The 25,850-nt window shown below is 39.9% G+C and overlaps 1 protein-coding gene across 10 annotated transcripts in view; it reads right to left on the bottom strand.

Moving 5' to 3' along the window:
- Nucleotides 1-25,850, bottom strand: part of LOC132769389 (contactin-4) — a 643,374-nt gene that overhangs the window by 329,148 nt on the left and 288,376 nt on the right. The gene's annotated exons all lie outside the window — the stretch shown is intronic.

Below are 25,850 nucleotides of genomic sequence, written 5' to 3'. Positions count from 1 at the left end.
TCCCTTTTTTTGTTCAGGAAGCTATGGCATCAGATCACCATTCATGTCCGTGCAGAAATAGGGGTGGTCTAAGATTAATTGCTGTACTGTAACTCTCATCTCCTCCATGACGGTGTGTTATCTTCCTGCTAGACCTCCAGGGCAGCTGGGGCGAGAGGGGCAACAGACAGGAAATTTGGCAAACCACTTAAACTCTTTTAGCTGTTGACCAGAGGTAATTCATTTTCAGCAGAGCATGACTCCATTCTGTACGTACGTGTGTGTTAAAGCAAGTTCCCTGATGCTCAGGCTTGATTAAGGAAGCATGCTACTATGGCATTTTCTTTAGTATGCTTACTCTGGCAAAAACAAAGCATTCACATTAAATAAGACCCTCCTGTTCTACAAACCATATGTGATTTTAGGGAAACCTTTATGTTGTGTGTGTTTGGTGAAGAGAGAACATGAAAGCATAGTAATCTCTTTTTCAAGAATCCACACAAGGCAGTTTTAGATTAAAAATAAATAAAGCTGTCTAATCATACATTCTTATCATTTATTAATCTTTCTGACGTCTAGTACTTAAGGAACTTTCATGTTTACAAGATAAACTGCCTGCCTAATAAAAAATGAAGTAATATCATTAGAGGTCTCAGCCTCTTTATATAAGTTAAAATTGCTTAGTTTCTAATAGTGAGGTTCAATGTGCTGAGAAGACTTAAGAAAGACTGTCTTCTGATCTGCAGATGCTATTTCAACAACTAAACCAATATTTTGGCATGCATGGGGGTCAGGCTCACTACAGATAAGCAGAAAAGTGCTGATGAATAAAACTGAGTAACACTTTAAACCAAATGATTACAACATCCATTATTAATTGGATAAGGAACATATCACCACCTCTGCTAAGCTATATACACATTTCAGCATGTCTCCCTCAAAACAGTACAAAACAAAATGCCCAAGAATGCACCACCTAAAGCAACATTTTGAAACTGAATGAACTATGTGGTTAGAGATAACACTCCCACTTTAAAATGAAAGAAAAATAATAATAAAAAGATGCAGGCACAGAGGAGGAGAACCACATCATGTCTAGAATTAACATTTTGTCCCATCAATTGAAATGTCCTCTTCTGCAGCTACAACCAGAAGATGTTTACTTCTTGGGATGAGAGCAATGACCAATCTTGATAAAACAGCGAAGAGTAGAGACATCACACTGGCAACGAAGAGCCGCATAGTCAAAGCAATGGTATTCCCTGTAGTAACCTATGGATGTGAGAGCTGGACCATAAGGAAGGCTGAGTGAAGGAAGATAGATGCTTTTGAACTGTATTGCTGGAGGAAAATTCTGAGAGTGCCTTGGACCGTGAGAAGATCCAACCAGTTCATACTTCAGGAAACAAAGCCCAACTGCTCACTGGAGGGAAGGATATTAAAGGCAAAAATGAAGTACTTTGGCCACATCATGAGAAGACAGGAAAATGGAAGGAAAAAGAAAGAGGGGCTGACCAAAAGCAAGATGGATGGATGGTATCCTTGAAGTGACTGTCTTGACTCTGAAGGAGATGGGGTGGTGACGGCCAACAGGGAGCTCTGGTGTGGGCTGGTTCATGAGGTCACAAAGAGTCAGAAGCGACTGAATGAATAAACAACAACAACAACAATTTCTACAACTGTATTGGTTGAGAAGCCTCTGCAGGATATTTTCATTAGCACTATATGAAGAGGGCTAAATTTCTTCTTTCTTCCAAAAGCTGTGATGCTGCTAAAGTCACATCTTTACCATTTACTTCTTAAGAACATGAACAATTGATGTTTTCATGCACCATATTTCACTTGTCATTTAAATAGGGCAACACAGCAAGTGTGTTCGGGACCAGCAAAGAATTTAGCTTTCCGACCTCAAGAAGCTCTATGTTCATATTGTCTGAAATGTTTTTCACCTCTGTCAGAACCTGGAAGAGCTATATGTGCCCAGCGAAGATTACTGAGGCAGGAGGACTGACATTTCATCTACAGAAATTGATATTTCAACTTTATAGTGTTGAACATAGGTCCTTGGCTGTTACCATGTGCCTGGGCTCATCTGATGATATAAGAGTTCACAAAATGTATCTGAAAATAGACAACCATTGGAAGATAGCACACTCTCCTAGTTGAATGAATCCTTCTTCTCTATGATTTTCCCCTGAAAATGAGACCTTGACTTAAACATTTCCACAATCAGTGCAGTATCAATAAATGGCAGAGTTGCAAAACTGCTGGACTAGTAATATAGCTGTGAAGATGTCAAAAAGGTAACTCGGAAAATGGACAGGGAACTGCAGCAATACCTACCACATCCTAAAAGGGATTCTTCCTTGCCATCAAGAAATGGGCCAGAAATTCATTCTGTTCCAATTTAAATCCCAGTTTAACAAATTCTCACTCCCAGGACATAAATATAAGCTGAAACACATTTCAGCTATGACTCCTGAAGTTTTCTGAAGATTGTAATGCAGTCCACATAAAGCATAGAGAAAATGTGCTTGTGTTGTTGAGATTGAGTCTCTAAGGGAAGAGGTACATCCAATTTTCAAGCTTGCATGACCCAGAGTCACTCATATTGGGAAGAAGAATGTTTATTCTAAGCTTAGATAGTCCTCTCATTGGTGAGAATATGAACAAGGGAAAATAGTTGCAGAATAAGAGGCTTCGGGATGCAGACTTTTTTAGAATATTGATAAGTAGCCTAGATCCAACTTATCTTATTATTTTTCATAAAAGGTTTTCCTGGACAAAATCCATATGCCCATTACAATACGAATAAGCTGAATGAGTCAATGGCAATTACATAAAGGTTGATTTACCAAGCTCCTGATGACTGCTGTAGTGCTGCCTAGCAGTTGGGTTTTAGATACAAAACTATAACTCCATGCATTGATTTCAACACAAAAACTTTCATAGAATCATTGAGTTAGAAGAGACTTTGTGGGCCATCCAGTCCAACCCGCTGCCAAAAAGCAGGAATTCCAGTGGAAATAAAGGCCGTTAAACTGCATTATGAAATTGCATTATATGGCAGTGTAGATGGGGCCAAATATTAAGTAAGCTAGTCCCCATTTATCTATTGAAAGTCTTAGGACCCTTTCACTCAGCCATATAACCCATAATATCAAGGCAGATAATCCACAATATCTGCTTTGAACTAGTTTGAGTCCACACTACCATATAATCCAGTTCAATGTGGATTTTATGCAGCTGTGTGGAAGGGTTCTAAACTGAAAATCAAGAACTTTGTATGAAATTGGTCTCATGAAATGAAGCCTCTGAACTCTTTCATTTAGTAAGTTTTAAACTGACCATGGACCATTAAAGCTAAAGAATTAGAGAGCTGTGATTCTACTTTAACTGCAAGGGTTGCATTCTATGGAATTGTGAGGTTTTGAACCTCTTGGAGCACTAGAGTTCTCTGATTGAGTATTCAAAATATTCTTCAATAAATCCCAAGATTCCACAGAATGACACAGCAGTTAAAGTGGAAGCATTGCACTATAATTGTGAATTGTGGATTCACCTTATAATTTATTATAAACACAGCTCCATTAGAACATGGCGTTGACTGTGTATTCTTCACAATACACCAGGAAAAAGCTTCTGGAATAATCTTGAGTCCTGATCCATCCTTTTACATGAAAAATGGGTAAACCTGATGCTTTTTGCTGTTCAGTTTCTTAGTTTTCAAGGAAGGTCTTTATCAGGGTTTTTTTTAGCCTGGTAAGTCTTCTCCAATCACATTTTAAGAAAGAAAGAAAATGCAGATACAGAGGAGCAGACACAGCAGTTAACATCATGGCTGGAATTAATACCAAATTAGCCATGTCAGTTCCAGTTTTTATATCTGAAGACCCTGGTCTAGACCCCTGCCAGCAGGACACCATACTCAAAACCACTTGTACTATCCTACCCTATTTTGACAAAATACTGTTGGCAATACTATCTACACCAGTTATTCCCAACCTCCAGTTGTTTTGGACTTCAACTTCCAGAAATCCCAGCCATCATATCAGTTGATAGGAATTGTGGGAACTGAAGTCCAAAACACCTGAAGGATCAAAGGTTAGGAACGACCGACCTACACCCATCAGATTTCAAAAATCAGATTTAAAGCTATACATCTTTCTGTGGCAGTATAAATATACCCAAACACACATTATATTGTTCCTCTCTCTCTCACCCTTGACCTAATCAATTTGATTGTCTATAATTATATTTTTCATAATTTTTACTTTAAGTTCAGAACTTTTGTTTGCTTATTTTTGTTTAAATAGTGTCCACAAAGAGCAGATCAAGATTCTGGTGGGCTGCCAGGTACGGCAAATATCAACCTGAGTAAGGTATGAGTCAAGGTCATGCCATGGAGCCAGAATGCCTGCATCCACCCATTTACTATTTTTGATAAATGAATCTCACATTTAACAGAATATAAGTCTCTACTTAAATTCCACCATTATAAAATGTGTTAGTTATGGCATCAAGCTCAATATGGGTTTTTAGTTTTCAGCTATATGTGTTCAATAATCAGCAGAAACACGTATTAGTGAAGAGGGCGAAAATATGTGCAATTTAATACATAGTGTTCTGCTCTTTTAATTTCAGTGACTTATAAAAACACACAGCACAGAATCTAGAAGAGGCTACTATAAGACTACTAAACATATTTTAAAATACAATTTCTTAAAAGAAAAATCTGTTTAGTTACAGGACACCTGAAGAGATGAAGAGCGACCTAAATACAATTTGAATCCAACGCTTTTCCCACTGAAAAGACCTCGCATTTATGCTGAAGCTTTTCTAACTATACTTTTGGCGATTCCATCTAGCTGTAGCAAATTGTTTTGAAAGGCACCTTTGTCAGTAATTGGATTTTGATGGAGAAAGTTGACAATATAAGAACTGTGTGTATGATAAGGCATAGAAATAAGTGACATGGGCCCAGTTGCAAACACATTTAGGGGCCTTCTTTTGGAGTCTCTCGGCAAATGAAATACACACAGTCTCTGGAAAACAAACTGTTAAACCTAAATGTTACTTGGACATGTAAGCAGTTTTGTATTTTTTGGAAAAACCCATTTTCTCAATTCAAAATGAAAACAAAACAGTCTGTCATGAAGATCTTTGTATATAGTTCTACTGCTTGTACTGTCAGTTTCTCTTGACATCCCATAAAGTATATAGAGTCATATTTACAGAACTGGAAACAAGAAGAAATTTCTTAGCAGTTCTCTCACATTTGTTTGCTTTTATTTTGCCCATTGATGTAATACAGTGTGCCAACTGTGTGCCAAATAAGTGCCAAATTAAATAATAATTAATAAAGTTTATTGTGCACACTTTTTAATCATTATTTAAATAAAAGAAAAGTTAAAGATAAATACAACAACTAAAACAAATCCCAGAGCAAGTATTGTTTTGAAAACAATGACTGTATTATTTGGGATTATTATTTGAGATAAACAACGTGTAGAATTCAATTATACTGCCTGAACCTCACTGTTATCCATTGTATAGAAGTGCTACTAAATCTGAAGAGGGTTTATTTTTTTACATTTTTATAGTGTTACAACCTGGAATTGAATGGATTTAATAGATATAGTTACCACTTGAGATGCACAAAATACTTAGCACAGTGAATATGCAAAACCAAACTGAGCACTTCTAAGTTGTGTAAGGATTCATTCCTTTTTGCTGTGATTAAACTATAAAGAATATGGTTTAACAACAACTCTACCTAGAATATACCATTGACCAAAACCCAGTAGCAAGGTAAGTATGGCATTAGTTAGAAAAGCAATCAGGAAACCATTCCTAACTCTGAAGCAGCTCAAGAGCTCCCCAGCCGAGATGGGAAAAACCATCAACTGGGCAAATATCAAAAGGACACTCCATAAAGCCTCACTTCATGGAAAAGAAAATAGTAGTTGGAACAAACCCTCACTCATTTGAATAAGCAAAAGGGCATTTGGAAGAAATAGCAAACATATAGAGAATTTCTGAAGAAGCTCATGTGGCCACTTTCCTGTCTGAAAAATGGCAAGTGACCACATAACTGAGTTTCTAAAGTTGTATCCAAAAAGTAAGTTTTCCAAGCTCTGCCAGCTCTCCCTCTGTTTTGTTTATCTATTTACCTACGAGTCATATACTGTGTTCAGGATAGTGAATGAAAACTAGAACAAGGAGAACCACCAAATGCATATGCTTCAGTGATCACCTGTATGATAGTACGTAGCTAATGCTCCCTCTGGATTCCTATATGGACCATATCCTACCACTTTCTGTTGACATATTGAAAAGAATTGCATATAAAAATGGAAGTATTTGCAGTCAGTACAAAATTCTTGGTTGCTTATGGAGATGCATTTGAGTATTACATATGCTTTCATGTACTGGAGTACTTTCTGCATGGTTTGGGTCCTAACTCCAACAAATACTGTAAAGAATGAGGGGGAGGCCAGGGGTCTCATGTAGAGATTCATAAAAGGGGTTAGAATGATACGCATAGCCAGTGCTTTGTCCATTCCTGTTCTGAGCAATACTTTGGTTGGACTTTGCACAGACAAGAAGAAAAAAACAAAATGCCATCAACTACAACACAGAAGAGGAGATGGATATTCACAGGAAAAAAGATTTTCTTGGCAAAGTCCCTACCCACCCATCTCCATAAAAAGCTGGCTGTAGATGTTTTTCCCCCTGCCTTTTCCCTATTGGAGTAGTAAAACTGCAGTAAAATATCAGGATCAAAGTGCTGCAATGACATTCATTTACCTTTTAAAAGTCTTAATGAGGCAAAGAAGATCAGGGAGCTCTTAACTCACTCTTAATTACTTCAAATAGCATGATAATATACGTAATGACTGAGTTATTATCTTAGGTCAGAGAAGTTCACAGTTCCATCTTTGTATCATACGAGCAAGGCTTGCACTTAGTATTTCACATACAACCCACCACAACCTAACTCCTGCTACACACTTGACATCATTTACAATGCATGCAAGTCTACTCAAAATCAGAAAATACAAATTATATTCTGGGAACATCCAGAAATTTCTTTTGTCTCCTACAGCAAGACCAAAGCAAACACTGAGGTTGAACTCTAAGGAGACCCTCTACACAGCCTTAGTGAGTTCCTTCAAATATTTTTTCAGTTCCTACCATAATTGTTTCTATATATACTCCCACCATATTTTTTCATCACAATGCAGTAAATCTTGGGACAGAAATGAAGGGAGCAACCAGCTGCTGCTGCTGCTAATGATGGTGATGATGGTAACAACAACATTTACATTAGATCGGGTTATTCACTTGTCCCAGATGGCACTGGTCACTAAGGCCCTTCTACACTACCATATAATCCAGATTATCAAAGCCAATAATCCACATTAACTGCTTTAAACTGGATTAAATGAGTCTACACTGCCATAAAAATGCAGTTCAAAGCAGATACTCTGGATTTTATATAGCAGTGTAGAAGGGGGCTTACAGAAAACCAGCTGTCAGAGAGTGAAGCTTTGAAGCGGCACTATATGGTCAGTATGGCTCATATAATGCAGTTCTAACTGCATTGAAGTGGACTGTATGAGACTGAATGTGACTTTCCTGCTTCTTGGCAGGGGGTAGGCTGGATGGCCCATAAGATCTCTTCCAACTCAAAGATTCTATGATTCTACACTGACCATATAATCCAATTTCAAACTGTACTATATGGAAGTGTAGCTGGGGCAATAGTCAGGTGAAGTCGGCTTCAGTATGAAAAGAATAAGTAGTGAAGAAACCTAAATATTAATTTATTTCAGAATAAGCATTTGTGAACTACAATCTATTTTTTTCAAGAAACAGGCCTATGCTGAATTATATTGTTCCGTCTTTAAGGTGTCACAAGCCTCATTTTATCTACCAGGGAAGGATTATCATATAATATCCCTTACTGAATCAGCAGGAAAGCTGTAATTCTTCACAGTGGGTTCTTAAGCCATGGGCACTGGAGTGCTAGGGAGGTAGGATGCATGTTATCCATCTCCACAGCAAACCAAAGACATCTTCTTAGTAAGAAGCAATACAGGTTATATTACCTTATTTACTTGCGTTTAATGATCACCTCTTTTTTTGGCTAAATGACATTACAAAAAATGAGATGCACACATTAGACTTAATGGTGCATTGAATTCTGTATATAAACTGACCTGCTTGAAAAGGTCAAGATGAACCTGGAGCCCTAGAGGCTGGACAGGAGGCTGATAAGCAGTGTCAGTGTTAATGTGTGCATTACATTTGAAGACAAATTCATTTTTTTTGTAATGTGTAGCTTTAAAATTCAGGTGCACATAACATTTGATGGTGCATTATACTCAAATAAATATGGTATTTTCTGAAAGTTCGGAAGAGAGAGATTCTCGTTTTCAGTGATGCTCTAGCTGGTTTTGAACTATGTTTTCCAAGAAATTAGTACCTGCAGAGTTCCTAACAGAACTGCCACATGTAATTTCCCAAGAAAATTACACTGCTATATATAGCACCTAATTTTCATTAAAAATAATAATGTGATTTTAATTCAATACTTGAGGAGAGGTTTGTTGAGATTATACTGTAAGTTCTATTTCAGAAATAATGTTCTGAAAAAGAGAGGCAACAAAGGGGCCGGAGGGGGATGCAGAAGCAGGCCAGTGGTATCATCAGAAGAGCTCGTGTCACACTTTTTCTTTCAGCAAACATGTCAGTCTAAGGTATGTCTGAGCAACTTCCTCTCCCTTATGTGTCATAGGACATTACATTACATCACAATAACATGATATGCTAAATGCCAGACAGTATACTCACATGCTATCTGCTTCCTATGTGTAGCTGTTTTACAATAAATGCAAATGTTCCTACAGTGGCATAAAGGAATTTTTAATAGTGAAACACATTGTGAATTACCTGGCTTCTCCTCATTCAGACCAGAGTGTGATTTGATTGTTGTTGAGGCTGCACAAGAAGCCACATGCCATCAGAAAAGAACAAGCTCCCAGCTCACCCTAGTCATTCATATTTGTCAGACTTCCTTCTCTGCTTCATGTACACAAAGCAACATCTGACATGATCTGCCACAAAACTCAGCTTCAATCTAAACAAATGGAGAAATGGGAATATTGGAGAAGAAAGACTGCTTTCATTACCATGTGTATATGTGTGCCTTGTCTCTTGCAGGTACTGCATTGATAAGACTCTCTTTTGTCAAATACAGGTTTTTCACAGTATCTCATTACGAGTGTTTTCTAAAGCCCATCCTAACATGATGAGCTTTAGAAAATGAGTATTTTCTAAAGCTCATCATAACATAAAAATAATTATATTGTTTTCTGTTTAAAATACAACACTAAGAAATTTTGGAAAGTAAGGTTACATTTTTTTAAAAAAAAATAATAGTACAAAGTATGAATATATTGTAATAAAACTTACAAGGATTGTAGCATAGGTGTTACATTACTTTTCCACATAATCACCATTCAGTTCAATACATTTTGTCATCCATGGGATGGGTTTTTGATGCCTGTGTCATAGAAGTTTCCCTCTGTCTTTTTCAGCCAGTTAGTCACTTTGATTTTTACCTCGTTATCATTGGAAAAGTGTTTTCCACCCAGGTGTTTCCTCACTTTAGTGAACAGATGATAGTCACTGGGTGCGAGATTGGGGCTGTAAGAGGGGTAGCTTAAAACATCCCAACCAAATGACGTCAACAACTCTTGTGTTGCATGAGTGGTATGTGGACATGCATTGTCATGAAGGAGACAGACTTCTGCTGTCAACATCCCACAACATTTGTTTTGGATGGCTCTGCGAAGTTTCTTCATGGTTTCACAATATATTCCGTACCCATTTTGTCACATGTTGTTGTGACATTATGTCCTGCCCATAAACTGGAATGATGTCATGATGAATCCCAGCGGCGTTCATGCCCTTGGCATTTAGGTAGCATATTTCAGCATGAACTTCACACTTGGAGGGAAACAGAATGAGGATGCTCATCTCTAACCTTCACCACAATGAAAGCATTGTTTTTGTAATTATTACTTTCACAAAATAACAATTTCACAGCTACTACACATTATAATTTGTACATACAACAGCTTTGTAGAAATTACATGGTTGCATCAGCAATAATAATAACAATACCACTGCAGTATAAGTAGTAACAGATAAGACAATGAAATGAAATAAAATCTCTCTTCTCCCCTCCCCCAATCCAGCAATATTTCAGAGAAAGGCAATGGGAAATCACCTCGGAGTATTTCTTGCCTAAGGAAACACTGTGAAAATCATGAGGTTTCCCAAGTCAATAGGTGGCAGGAAGGCACATGCATATACAAATACAATGACAGCACATACAATAATATTTTCAACCATTAAATCCCATAAAGCTATATTGAACTTTCATGCTACAAAAGCAAGCCTTGGGCTTCTGTTTCTATTCCCTTGTCTGTCTCCAGCTTTGAAAACTGTCAAAATGAAATCAATGAGAAAACTGCTCATCTGTTATCACAGTCCAACTTCTTAGGAGAGTTCTTTCTTCCCTTCCCTTCCTTCCTTAGTTCAACACCTTATTTCAACACCTGGCTCAGCTAGAGCAAGAAACAGATCAAACTATTTATGAAAATGAAATGCCCTAAGACACATATTATTTTCAGTTATGATCATCTTTAGTAAACAATTGTAAGTAGACAACCATCAGCTGTTACCGTTAAAAATATTCAATTTCTTGAAGCATCGAATAATGGCAACCAGGAGCTACTGGGAATAGTCCAATACAAACAGGGAAACATTATACAAATAAACAGAGAAGATCACATTTGGGCTCAATAACTACAATTTATTTTCACATGAAGGATGGTACATGGGGATATAGTGAGTGTCCTCATAGATGTCATAAGGATAGAGTAGACTGGGGAAGAAATTGATTTTTAAATGACTACTGTACAACCTTGACTACTACTAATAAAAATAACAGTGGGGTTCAGCTAGACCAAGAAACATGGCACGTGGATATTTGGCTCACTGTGCTTATTTGCACTCAATTGACTTAATTACTAACATTTACTCATCTCTTAAATGTGCAAGATGCTTTCAAACGTTCACCTTTGAACTTTGTAAAACAACCACTTATCCTTAGAAGTTTGTTATACAGGACTATTTCAAGCCAGTTGTTTCTTCCTGCTGTTAGGGCATGACTTCCACAGCCCCTTCATCCACCCACTAACCCATTCTGGATTGCTTCCCAGACACTGAGACCCTGACATTGTTTTTCAATCATAAAAGCATAACTGGCCTCCAGTATGACTTGCTACAGGTGTAAAGACAACTCCGCAAAGCCTAAAAGGGAAAACATGACAAAAGAGCCGTGGGTGAAGATATTCTGACATATTACTGGTACAGTGCCTGGAACATGCGTATAGAAATGACAGCTGCACTACTCCCTATCTTTCCTGCAGATACTACTGTACATCAGGACATTTCAGCCTTCAGGAAACCTGAAATGTCAAGTTCAGTGTCTCCATAAAGGGTTGCTGGGCATACAGTAAGTCCTTCCTATTGAATTTTTTCACCCTGAAGGCTCTTTCAGTACTTGAAGTACTACTGCACCTTTCTTGAAAATTCAGAAATAAAGTAGATATGGCATTAAGTGTAGGAATGTAGTTGCAGAGAATACTGCACTGTTTCACAGATAGTGGGTGGAAATGTTTACTTTTCTTTCCACTGACATTATTTTGACAGAAATCACATATTTAAAGGCACTATGTTCATTTTAAGATAGATTCTTCTGGCACCAACTGGAATATCTTTCAATTACATATAACATATTCAAAGACGAAAGTTTTATCATAATGGTAGCTGGGTAGGTAGCAGAGAAGAAAAAAAGTTATATTTCCGAATCCCTTCATTCCCAAGGTTTCCCATGCCATTCAGTTAAATAAGAAAAGCATTTACAGCAACTACACAGATGCCATTAGTATCACTTCTATTTTAGCTGTCTAAAATGAGAGGAGACATGATGGCCATGTATAAATATGTGAGAGGAAGTCATAGGGAGGAGGGAGCAAGCTTGTTTTCTGCTGCCCTGGAGACTAGGATGTGGAGCAATGGCTTCAAACTACAGGAAAGGCGATTACACCGGAACATGAGGAAGAACTTCCTGACTGTGAGAGCTGTTCAGCAGTGGAACGCTCTACCCCAGAGTGTGGTGGAGGCTCCTTCTTCGGAGGCTTTTAAACAGAGGCTGGTTGGCCATCTGTCGAGGGTGCTTTGAATGCTATTTTCCTGCCTCTTGGCATGAGATTGGACTGGATGGCCCACGAGGTCTCTTCCAACTCTATGATTCTATGATTTTTGCCTCACTTGGATCATGCAATGGTCATGTCTAGTCAGATTGTATGACCTTCTCAATAAATCAACAACTAACACTGAAGGATGTAAAAGGAGTCACATCTCTAGGAAACCAAATTAGACAGAGCCTGGACCAAACCATTGTGATTTGTTTCAGCTTACATTAGGAAAATCAATTACACAAATTGACACAAATGGTATAGAACATCACTTCAGATCTCCAGAATTTAAAGTGTGGGGTCTGGACTTTGAGATGCTGTGATTTTAAAGGCTTACACTGGGGTTGGACTGGATGGCCCATGAGGTCTCTTCCAACTCTATGATTCTGTTAATTTAAATGATGTGACTGCTAAGCTATTCGTTCATTATTGGATTTAATTGTGCAAGAATTTTCCTTTATACTGAAGGTGCCAGTTGTGAAGGATCTTAAATTTATGCTTACTTGGCCTTTTTGAAGGAGACAATAACAGTTTTTTATAAAGAGATCATGCAATATTTTGCATTGTGGCAGTTTAATTGGGAATAGCTAAAAGATGGAAAGATGGTCTTAATTATTAACAATCTGCATGGCATAAAATGATACAGTTTATAGCTGTTATGGAAAAAAAATGTCCTATACTATCTTGTTGACTAACGGAAAAGTTAAGCCAGATGCATTTTATTTGAATTAGATTCCAGTTATGCAATGTGTGAATGATGAGAACATAGATACCAGCATTCAGATAAATACAGGGTTGAATGACAAAATAAGTGCAGTTTGAAAGAGGGGGACTAATTGAGATAATTTGGGCTGTTTTATCTTATTATGGACTCTATTACTATAATTTTATATTTTATATGACAGTGGGAGGCCTGCACAAGAATGACATTTACAGCAATGTTTTCTTCTACTTTTTGTTGTTGTAAAATTGCTGGGGAATAACAGGGGAAGAGGAGTTATTGTTACTTTTGCTTACAATGTATATATTAATTAAATGAAAAAACTGGATTTGGGGTGGAAATTACACAGCTCAACAAAAACGGTTATTGGTGTCTTGGTTTCAGGGCTGCTGCTGGGGTTGTTTGGGATGCTGATTCAGAAAACTGCACTGGATAGACCACATTAGCTCTAGTTTCTCAGATATGTGTTGTCGAAGGCTTTCATGGCCAGAATCACTGGGTTGCTGTGAGTTTTCCAGGCTATATGGCCATGTTCCATATTTATTATTTATTTGCTGCATTTCTATGCTGCCTTTCTCTGCCCGGAGGTGACTCAAGGAGTCTTACAGCCGGCACAATTAGATGCCACAATAATCTTAAACAGAATTAAAAATACTTAACACACATTATAAAAACCATGTAAAAATCATTAAAAACATATAATCACCAGTGACTTCCTATTAGCTCATTTTCCAAAAACATTGTCAAGCCATTCCATGGTCATTCTTTCCAGGGTTCCATATTCATTAATTATGCTGCATTTCCAAAGGCTTGTTCAAAAAGCCATGTTTTTACTTTTTGTGGGAATGTCAGTAAGGAGGGGGCAATCTTCCCTAGGAAGGAAGTTCCATAGCTGAGGTGCCACCTCTGAGAAGGCCCTATCTCTTGTCCCCGCCAGATGCACTTGCAAAGAAGATCTTAAATTCCTAGCTGGTTCATAAGGAGAAATGTGTTTGGACTGGTAGGTTGGACCAGAACCATTTAGGGCTTTATAGGCTAAGATCATCATTTTGATTGTGCCTGGTAGCAAACTGGCAGCCAGTGGTGCAACAGAGGAGTTGTGTGCTCCTTGAGCATTGCTCCCATTAGCAACCTGGCTGCCGCCCACTGGACCATTTGAAGCTTCTGAACAAAGGCAACCCCATGAAGAGCATGTTGCAGTAGTCTATACGGGATGTTCTTAGATATGGTTATCATGATTTCGTATGGGTGAGCAGATGAAGACTAGAATATGACACATATTCTGTATTCCAAAAACTACACCTGATAAGGGGAAATGTGTGTCATTTTTTGAATCATCAGGCCAAATATACCCAGAAACATGTCTAAATATGAGGCATCAAAATGTGAGTTGGCCAATGCAATGGTTGTTGTCTAGGGGTGCAAGTAACTGTGAGTCAAAAGCACCTGGAGGTCTCCATGAGTCCCTGTTCCAGATAAGAACCTCTATCACAGGTCTAAATCTTGGTTTTTTTAGAAGACAGGAGGAGGATTATTTCTGGGAAATAAAATTGAGTGTAAAATTCAGTCATGAATCTCCCATGTAGCATCCTGTATGACAAATGTAATTTACTGTATCAAAGAACATTCAATATAGATACCCACACAAACACCGCAAACTGGGAGCTATCCAATTCCTATGTGCCCAGACGTGGATGAATTCCACAGAGTGAATGTGTTCATTTCCATTCCACTGCCCCTTCTCTCTAGTGACTAATTAAGTTTAAGATAAAACAAGCATAAAAACTAACACTAATAACTGTATTATATTTAATACACCATGTTGGGCATTATCTAGCTAAAAGTCTCTATTAAATACTGCATACTTAGGGTGTTGTATCAGAAAAAAAAACTTGGACATCTTACATATACAGATTAAAAGACATTATTGATTCTCTTCCTCCCACTCATTTTTCCCTCTTACATTTTTTCTTTCTTCTTCCATCTTGCTCATTTCTCATAGAAAGAATGTATTTATTTAAAGTCAATATCACACAATGTGATGGTGCTTTCTAGGAGGAATAAAAGCTTTTTTCTCCTCGCCACAGGCTATCAGGCTTGCAAGTATTCAGACTCTGCGCTACACAGAAAAAGGGGAAGTACCTGAAAATGCAGTCTCGTGTCCACACAAGACCAGAAAGATCCCTGTGGGGAGATAACAAGGGAAATGATCTGAAAAGCACAGAATCTCTCAAAGAACCTGTGGAGAGGCCATGGGAATTGGCTACAATTTCCCACTCAGTCGTCAGTTACCTTGTAAGCCCACAGAAATGAAACAATATTTGAAAATGTGGAGGAACTTTTGTTTCAAAAAGGGTAGAACAAAGGATATGGAATGCACTCTTAACATATAGAGAGCAAGGTCACTGCTCTGTAGCGAAGTACATGTTTTTGCATGCAGACAGTCCCTTGTTGAGTCATCGCTAACAGGATTTCCATAAGGGATATCACAATGCTGTACAAGGAAAACTCTCACATTGCTCAAGTGCAAGAAAAGCTGAGACCACTAGAAATGGGAAAGCTGCTACGCAAAACAGATAGTACACAGCACTAAATGAGGCTAATGATCTGTCTCACTGTACAAAAGAGAAAAGGGCAGTGCAGTTCTGGACAAAGACTTTATCAGGTGTTTGGGAATAGCTAATACATGTTATTATAATTATAATTATAATTATAATTATTAAACTTTATTTGTATCCCACTAGCATCTCCTGAAGGACTCGATGCGGCTTACAAAGGCCAAGGCCTCAAACAACAAGAACAGACAATAACAATACAAAGCAAGCAAATTAAAAACATAAGCAATAAAAACAACAAAACATTACACTATTACGCAATAAAACCAGGGCCGGGCCAATGAAGGGTACAGGTTAAAAAAAGTGCTGGGTGTAAGAGGTGATATGTTGGGATTCTGGGCAAGTGCAATGTGCAGAGAGTCTTAAACTCTAATAAGGTGCTTCTGGGATGGAGTGCTGGAGGTTATCCTATTCAGGAAAGGCACATCAGAATAGCCAGGTCTTCAAGTTCTTCCTAAAGACAGCCAATGTGGGGGCTAGTCTAATGTCTTTGGGGAGGGTGTTCTAAAGTCGGAGGTCAACCACAGAGAAGGCCCTGCCCCTCGTCCCCACCAAACGAGCCTGTGACGCAGGTGGGATCGCGAGCAGGGCCTCTCCGGATGAACGGAGGGAGCACGTGGGTTCATATACGGAGATGCGGTCACGCAGGTAGGCAGGTCCCAAACCATTTAGGGCTTTGTAAATAAGCACCTGCACCTTGAATTGGGCTCGGTAGGTAAACAGCAGCCAGTGGAGCTCCTTAAACAGGAGGGTTGACCTCTCTCTGTAAGGGGTGCCAGTTAACATCCTGGCCGCCGCCCGTTGAACCAGTTGGAATTTCCGAGCCATTTTCAAGGGCAGCCCCATGTAGAGCGCATTACAGTAATCCAACCTAGAGGTGACTAAGGCATGGACCACCCTGGCCAGATCGGCCTTTGCGAGGTACGGTCGCAGCTGACGCACAAGTCTTAGTTGTGCAAAAGCCCTCCCGGACACCGCCGACGCCTGAGCCTCAAGCATAAGTGATGAATCCAAGAGGACTCCCAAGCTGCGGACCTGTGACTTCAGGGGGAGTGTAACCCCGTCCAGCACAGGTTGCCACCCTATACCCGATCCGGTTTACGATTGACCAGGATGACCTCTGTCTTGTCGGGATTGATCTTCAGCTTGTTCTTCCTCATCCAGATAGCCACAGCGGCCAGGCACTCGTCCAGAACTTGAGGGGCCTCCTTGGAATTAGGTGGAAATGAGTAGTAGAGTTGTGTGTCATCTGCGTAGAGATGGCACCTAACTCCAAAACTCCGGATGACCTCTCCCAGCGGTTTCATGTAGATGTTAAAAAGCATGGGAGACAGAATAGAGGCTTGCGGGACCCCACAGGTCAAAGGCCAGGGGTCTGAGCAGGCGTCTCCCAGATTCACCATCTGGGATCGACCCTCCAGGAAGGACCGGAGCCATGACAGAACCGAACCCCCGAGACCCATCCCAGAGAGTCGTCCCAGAAGGATACCATGATCGATGGTATCGAAAGCTGCTGAGATGTCCAGGAGAACCAACAGAGTCACACTCCCCCTGTCCAGCTCTCTACGGAGGTCATCCACCAAGGCGACCAAGGCCGTCTCGGTGCCATGACCAGGCCTGAAACCAGACTGTGAGTGATCTAGGTAGTTGATGTCATCCAGAAAACCCTGGAGCTGGGAGGCGACCACCCGCTCCAGCACCTTGCCCAAGAAAGGGAGGTTGGAGTAGTCCAGTTGGACTTTCCTGTCCCCTTGGTGCTGTTTCGCCCTTTACGTTTCCTTAGTTTAGGGAATTAACATGCAATTACCTCTTACAAGTGGATAAGGATAGCAGAAATCACAAGCACTACCACAAAGCCAGCATGTAGAAACATTTCCTCTTTATGCACAGCATTTGATGCACAGCCTTGATACGATAATTATGATGTTGTCGGATTATGATGTTTTTATTGATTTTTTGGTTGATTTTCTTTGTTGTTTGTATTTTCTGGGCTTGTTTTTAAACTGTATTTCTGGGTTTGTCCCTTTGTAAGCTGCCCTGAGTCCCTTCAGCGAGATGGAGGCAGGGTATAAAAATAAAGCTATTATTATTATTATTATTATTATTATTATTATTATTATTGACCCAAAAACACAGTATGTCACAAAAAACGAGATATATATACTGGATTTCGTATCACAAAATCACAAGTCGAACACTTCCCAAGCGTCTAGGACTGTGTGATGTATTTTCGAATGATGCATGCAGATCCAAGTAAGGTGACCTTTTGCAGTTGACAGATCATGCTTTTGTCATTTATGATTTCCAAATGCCGGCTGAGATCTTCTGGCATGGCACCCAGTGTTCTGATGACCACTGGGACCACCTGTACTGGTTTATGCCAGAGCCTTTGCAGTTCGATACTGAGGTCTTGATAGCGGCTGAGTTTTTCCTGTTGCTTTTTGTCAATTCTGCTGTCACCTGGTATGGTGACATCAATAATCCAAACTGTTTACTTTTCGACAATCATGATGTCTGGTGTATTGTGTTCCAAAACGTTGTTATTGTTGTTGTTGTTGTTGTTGTTGTTGTTGTTGTTGCTGTTGCATCAACATATATTTGTGGCATAACGGACTTACTAACTAGACTAACTTAGTTTATTTTTTTGTGTCAGGAGCAACTTGAAAAACTACAAATCGCTTCTGGTGTGAGATAATTTGTCATCCACAAGGACGTTGCCTAGGGGGCACCCAGATATTTTACCATCCTGTGGGAGGCTCCTCTCATGTCCCCACATGAGAAGCTGGAGCAGACATATGGGAGCTCACCCCACTCCCCACATTTGAACCCACTGCACCACCGCATGCTAATATGCTTAGTATCAGCATACCATAGAATCAATCACATGTTCTTTCCAGTAATTTTCCAATGATACTCATGACTTTTTATTGTATTACTGAAACTCTGTTCTATCAACTGTCAGAACTCTCACTTTATGACACCAAAGAGTACTGGGGAGACTAAGGAAAAATAAAGCTGAGCACTGTTATTAAGCAAACAAGTCAAATCACACAAGGGAAGTGACTGAGACATATTTCCCAAAGGGAAAATAGAGGGTAAGGAGGGAATTATTACTCACAGTCACTAACTAATCTAAATCTAAGGAGTTAATTTATCACATCCTCAAGTACATCAAACTTAGTTTGACCCTGAGAATACAAATATATCTAGATTCTTCTACCTGCCCTGAAAGGATTTATCTTTTAAAATCCCTGTCAGCACCATTCCTTAGTGGCCCATATCTTTCCAGCCATCTCCCGATGGGTTAATGTTTCTCCCTCTTATAGGATTACAAATAACTCTCATTGACATCAATGGGAGTCACTTGTATTCTGCCAGGGGAGAATCATGATGGAGTGTGCAAGGAAGCATTCCGCCCTTAAAAATGTCAAAAATCATTAGGAGTGACTGGGCAGCATGAGCAGGAATCAATATTAAAGAAGACAGGAGTGAGCACATGAGACAGGAAGTGGAGACTGTTAAAGGGAAACCTAGAAGCAGAATAAAAACCTGTGGGAGAAAAGATCTTGGCCTCAGGATAAAAATATACCCAGGAGAAGGAGGGAGAAAGGGAATAAGACACAAAAGAGAGAAATGACACAAAAGGCTATAGAAGCAGCAGCAAAAGCGGAAGGAAACAGGGTTCTTTCAAAGATTAAATTGAACTGAGGAATAACAGATTGGATTAAAATGTTAAAACAACTTTACAATGAGTGAAGCATGAATAGGACTTTAATTTCTATTCTGATTTCAAAGTATACTATGTCCTATTCAAGTTTTGTGATGTGTGCTTATTGTATCACTTCGTTTTCAAATGCAACAATGTAAATCAAGCTACATTGAATTTACTTTACTGCCATACTTGGCAGAATCTTGGCAGAATCTGGCACTTGAAAGTACTTACAAATTGTTATTTTTGTTTGTGAAAGGGAAAAAATAGTAGCATATAAATCTGGTTCATTGGGATCATTATACTGCATTAATTAAATTATTGTTGTTATTGTTGTTATTATTATTAGAAAATAGTTTTTTTTAACATTGAGATTTGTTTCCTTGTCAGTAGCAACTTGAAAAACTGTTTCTGGTGTGAGAGAAATGGCTGTCTGCAAGGAGGTTGCCCAGGGAATGCCCAGATGCTTGATGTTTTACCATCCTTGTGGGAGGCTTCTCTCATGTCCCCACATGGGGAGCTGGAGCTGACAGAGGGAGCTCAACCTGGACTTCCCAGATTTGAACTGCTGACCTGTTGGTCAGCAGTCCTACCAGCACAAGGGTTTAACCCTTTGTGCCTCTGGGGGCTCCTATGTATCTGTGTCTTTATCATTTACAGAATCATAGAATCATAGAGTGGGAAGAGGCCTTGTGGGCCATCCAGTGCCACCCCCTGCCAAAAAGCAGGACAATCATATTCAAATGGCCGTCCAGCCTCTGTTTAAAAGCCTCCAAAGAAGGAGCCTCTGCCACCCTCTGGAGCTGAGAGTTCCACTGCTGAACAGTCAGGAAGTTCTTCCTAATGATCAGGTGGAATCTTCTTTCCTGTAGTTTGAAGCCATTGTTCTGCATCCTAGTCTCCAGGGCAGCAGAAAACAAGCTTGCTCCCTGCTCCCTGTGACTTCCCCTCACATATTTATACAATGCCATCATGTCTCCTCTCAGCCTTCTCTTCTGCAAGGCAAACATGCCCAGCTCTTTAAGCTGCCCCTCATAGTCCTTGTTCTCCAGACCCTTGATTGTTTTAGAAATATATTTCCCACCAATTTCAGCATACAAATTCTAGCAAGCAACTAGTAATACTAAACATATTTAGCATTGTTAAATGTATTTCCATATAAATATGAGGATTAAATGACTCTCCCTTGCACAGGTGCATATTTTTCACTGGAGAACATTGTATGGAAGTTGTATGAAAATTCTGCATTGTCTGATCTATGTTGGCTGTTACAAGAACATGAGAAAACATGTAACCTTGCATTTTCATATGATGACCACATGTATGAATTTATCAGGCATACAATATTTTGCTTATCTATTTCCCAGTAGGAAGAATATATAATTTTGCCAGTGTTTCACTTAGAAATTCTGAGAGACACATAATAATCAAATCAGTGAATAATCAAATCAACAAAAGTTAAATCTTCAGATATGAAGTGCCAGAAGTACTTCATTAGATTGTTATACCACAGGTTACATGGAAGAGAGGCCAAAGATTCTTTAAAAAATGAAAGGGAATAGAGCACAGATGTGAAATATTCTTCTTTTATTTTTGGCTCTAGGGAAATAATTGTCAATGCAAAAAGGGCCAATCAACTTACCATCCTTGAAGATTTGATTCCAACTAAATATCCCTGCAAGACTTGAACAGTCAAACCATTTCCCTATCAAGAGATATTAGTCCCCCTCCTCATACTTTGCTTTCTCTTTACTAGCTATCAGCCTTAGGTCAGTGGCATCGTACCCGACTCTTTCAATCTCAAACTATAGTTCTGAATAGCTAATGAGGGAAAAAGGAACACTCCAGATGGGCCCTTTGAAATCAAGAGAGACATACTCCTTTTTCACAACATACCACTATATATATATATATATATATATATATATATATATATATATATATATTTGCAATACTATTGAAATATTGTGAAACAATTCTAGTAGAAAAGCTTTTGGTCAGAACAATTTTGCTATTTGATTTAATTTTTTCCACAAAAATAACACTGGAATTCAAAACTTTGAATTCAAAATCCAAACCTTTACTTTATTGAATTCATATCCTCCACTTTCCTCCCAGAATAAAGATGTGAGACAACATGCATTTACCAATCCTTGTCTAATGAACATTTGTATATATTCAGTGATAAGGAGAAAACCCTTCTGGTTAAACACCACAGTGCAAGCCATTTCATATTCACTCCGGGAGCAAGTGTGGTATAGTGGTCTGAAAACTGAATTAAGAGTTCTAATCCTCGCTCAGTCATGGAAACCCACTCAGTGACCTTGGGACAATCAAACTGTTTTAGTCTCAAAGGAAGACAATGTCAAAGCTACTCTAAAAAAAATTCCCAAGAAAACTCTAGAAAAAAGTTTCCAACAGTTGGAATCAATCTGAAGTTTAAGCTTCTTATTGTTTGTGTTTGTGATCAGAAATGATATTGCATAGTATAGCATGATGTGCATTGTACCCTACCCTCCATGAGATCACAGCTTTCCTTGGTCTATCAGGTCCAAATCCATTTGGAGGTGATCAGAGACAGTACGTGAAACCAGAAAATAAGTCTGACAGTATCATTTTTTCTATTGCTTTATGAATAATCGGAGCTGTGAAATATATTGCTGGAGGAATCCTCCCACAAGTTGAGCATGATTGTATCATCTTCTATTCTACCTTAGATCTGACTCAGAACCCTTATCCTTGGAATCTCCTCAGGCACTCCTCATACCACAAAAATAGAAGGTGCAGGTATCTCTGCCAGGAGCCTAAAGGAATGTTAAAGTGCATATTATTCTCCCTTGTAGTCCTAGCTTTCTAGTCAATTCTTTTCACCTTCCATATCATTCACTTTGCAAGATGCAATCCCACTGAAAGCCAAAACCAAGGTTACAACAACAGCTGTTATAGAACTCCAGTATGCTGATGACAATGTCGTCTGTGCGCATTCAGAAGAAGATCTACAAGCCACTCTAAACACCTTCGCAGAAGCATATGAGAAGCTCGGCCTGTCACTGAACATTGAGAAAACCAAGGTGCTGTTCCAGCAGTCACCAGCCAATCCCTCTCCAATGCCAGTAATACAGCTTAATGGTGTCACATTAGAAAATGTGGACCATTTCCGCTACCTTGGCAGCCACCTCTCCACCAAAGTCAACATCGACGCTGAAATACAACACCGCCTGAGCTCTGCAAGTGCAGCATTTTCCAGAATGAAGCAGAGAGTGTTTGAGGACCGGGACATCCGTAGGGATACTAAAGTGCTTGTCTATAAAGCTATTGTCCTCCCAACCCTGCTCTATGCCTGTGAGACGTGGACTGTCTACAGACGTCACATGCAGCTCCTGGAACGTTTCCATCAGCGCTGCCTCCGGAAAATCCTGCAAATCTCCTGGGAAGACAAGCGGACAAATGTCAGTGTGCTGGAAGAAGCAAAGACCACCAGCATTGAAGCGATGGTCCTCCAACATCAACTCCGCTGGGCCGGCCACGTTGTCCGGATGCCTGACCACCGTCTCCCAAAGCAGTTGCTCTACTCCGAACTTAAGAACGGAAAACGGAACGTTGGTGGACAGGAAAAGAGATTTAAAGATGGGCTCAAAGCCAACCTTAAAAACTCTGGCATAGACACTGAGAACTGGGAAGCCCTGGCCCTTGAGCGCTCCAACTGGAGGACAGCTGTGACCAGCAGTGCTGCAGAATTTGAGGAGGCACGAGTGGAGGGTGAAAGAGAGAAACGTGCCAGGAGGAAGGCGCGTCAAGCCAACCCCGACCGGGACCGCCTTCCTCCTGGAAACCAATGCCCTCACTGTGGAAGAAGATGCAGAGCAAGAATAGGGCTCCACAGCCACATACGGACCCACAAGGAAATCCATAATGGAAGACCATCTTACTCGTCCAACGAGGGATCGCCTAAGTAAGTAAGTAAGTAAGTAAGTACTAGGTCATTGGAATAGCTTTCACTTCAAAATCAAACCGTATGTTGCTTAAAATGTGACAAGGGGGCACATCGGATGAATTGAGCAAATGGATCCTGGTTCCTGATTAGAGATGAACACCACAATTCTGTACATGCCTACCAAAAAGAAAGCCCCAATGGTTTCAATGGCACATATGCCCAGTTAAGTAAACAGAGCTTTTAAAATATATATATTTCCTTCCAAGCCTGGATGAACTGATAGGAAGGTCACATTCTTTTCATTATAATAGCTGTCTCATATGTCTTTGCAAGGAGAAACCACAACAATACCAACAGAGCACATAGATCACTGGGGGAAAATAATCTTTATTATTTTTCCCTCTCTTTCATGTGTACAGACACTGTATGTCCAAGATTTATTTAGGGCTATGGATAACATATTTCAGCTGTAAAATTGTACAGTAGAGTCCCTGTATATCTATGAGTTTAGGATCCAAGGATTTAATCAACTGCAGAATGAAAATGCAGAAATAGTGCATTTGAGGTCTAGCACAAACAGACCAAGAAGCTATCAGTGGTGGAGGAGGTGACAAGACCCAGAATCTAGATGTACAAACTTAGGCCTTGCAAAATGAGTGCCTCATGTGCTCTCCAAAGGGACTTGTGCATATGGAAGTCAATGCTTTAACTCAATGTTGACATGCAAGGTGGAAGCAAGAGGGTCGTGTGCTCTCTGAAGTTGAAGGAATCATGAAGAAGACTTGTCTCATGAAGTGCTCACCCCACCCCTCACTGCCATCCCTACCCCCCCCCCCCTCCCACTAGCTTAGAGTTCTTCTTTGCAGGCCAGCATGAAAAGCAGGAGTGCAGAGATCATGAAGAAATGCTTGCAAAGAACTCAATCCACCGCCACCACCCGTTTTGCTGAAGCTTACAGATGTTGTGCACAGGACCATTTTGGAGAGAGCACAGGAGAAACAAAATAGCCCTCTGTGCCCTGTCCAAAGAGGGACTTGATCATATAGTAGTCAATAAATTGATGAAGGTGTGGGGGAACATGAAGAATGGTTACTTTGCAGGACACTCACCCTGCCATCACCAACCCCCTCATGAAATGTACATCAATACTATATAGAACCAGACCACACAGAAGTCAATAGACTTCAGTAGTAGAAACATGAAGAATGTTTGCCTCATGGGATATTTATGTAACCAAGACCTCCAACAGATACAGATGACCCTTGTATATATGGGAGGTCTCGGCTACATAAATACCCCATGTATCACTTGAACACATGATTATCAAAAAGCTTTTGGGATATGGCAGATATTAATTGCCCTTAATTTCATTGTATCAATACTACCTTTTCTTTAATGTCAGTTGGGCAATGGCATCTAGGGCTACAACATCCCAATTACCATTTGAAGCCATAACAAATAAACATACAGACAAATTTGTCAACCCTGAAACGTGTCTAAATACCTGCCTCACAGCACATCATAGAATCAGGGGACAGTGAAGGTCTGCAAAACCGCATAAAACATCCTTCATATTTTCTTGGGTGGGTGTCCAATTTCAATTTCTACCTTACAGACGGGCCTATGCTCATGTCAGGACAGGGATAGGTATTCTCCAGAGGGCCAGACAATCCTTTTTTTGGCAACTGAAAGTTATGTGGTGTCACTCCCAGGTTCCTTTCTGGGTTCTTGAAGAAAGGTTCTAGATGTTTTGGAGTGGTTGATGTTGTTGATTGCCATCAAACTTTAACTTGTGGTGACTATCAATGTGAGATATTCATGTCATCTAATTATCTGCAGTTAGGCTAAGGATTTGAAAACCCATGGCTGTAGCTTTCACCTGTAACATGGTCCTATTCTCCTACTGCTTTTTATCTAATCAAGTATCATATTTTCTAGTGAATCATGTCTGCACATGAAATGGCCAAGGTACAACAGGCTCAGTTTAGTCATCTTGGCATCTAGACCAAGTTCAGGCTTGATTTGGGTTTGATTTGAACTGTCGTGTTGGAGGAAAATTCTGAGAGTGTCTTGGACCATAAGAAGATCAAACCAGCCCATAGAGGTAGAACGACTGAGTCCGTACCCACCGCCCATATGCCAGTTTGTGACTAGGGGCTTCCAGATTTCACAGGCCTTTCCCCTATCACCACTCGCTGATTGCCATGCGACTTTTGTTGGTTTGTTTTTATTTTCTTTGGAAGACGCCTGTGTGTGAGACTTTTTAATGTATGGAGGTCAGTGCACAACTGATCAACACACAGTCTTCACAGAGTGAGGTTCCACTGGTGGTGTAGTTTAACACAATGACAGTGGCTTCTCAATCTGTTGCAGCCTTCTTCCGCCTTCATAGCCATTGTAACATGTACCATGTTATCCACTGCCTGCTCCGCCATTGAGGTCTTTGGCTCTTCGACTCTGCTTGGTCTGGAATCTCTCCCGCAGCCACTCCTGGGAGTTCACGACTCCAGTCATTGTGCCCACAGGTTCACTGGAATACACAAGCTCCCTCACC

The sequence above is a fragment of the Anolis sagrei genome, chromosome 2 (assembly GCF_037176765.1).
Source record: "Anolis sagrei isolate rAnoSag1 chromosome 2, rAnoSag1.mat, whole genome shotgun sequence".
Taxonomy (NCBI): domain Eukaryota; kingdom Metazoa; phylum Chordata; class Lepidosauria; order Squamata; family Dactyloidae; genus Anolis; species Anolis sagrei.
This window is presented reverse-complemented; position numbering and strand designations above follow the sequence as displayed.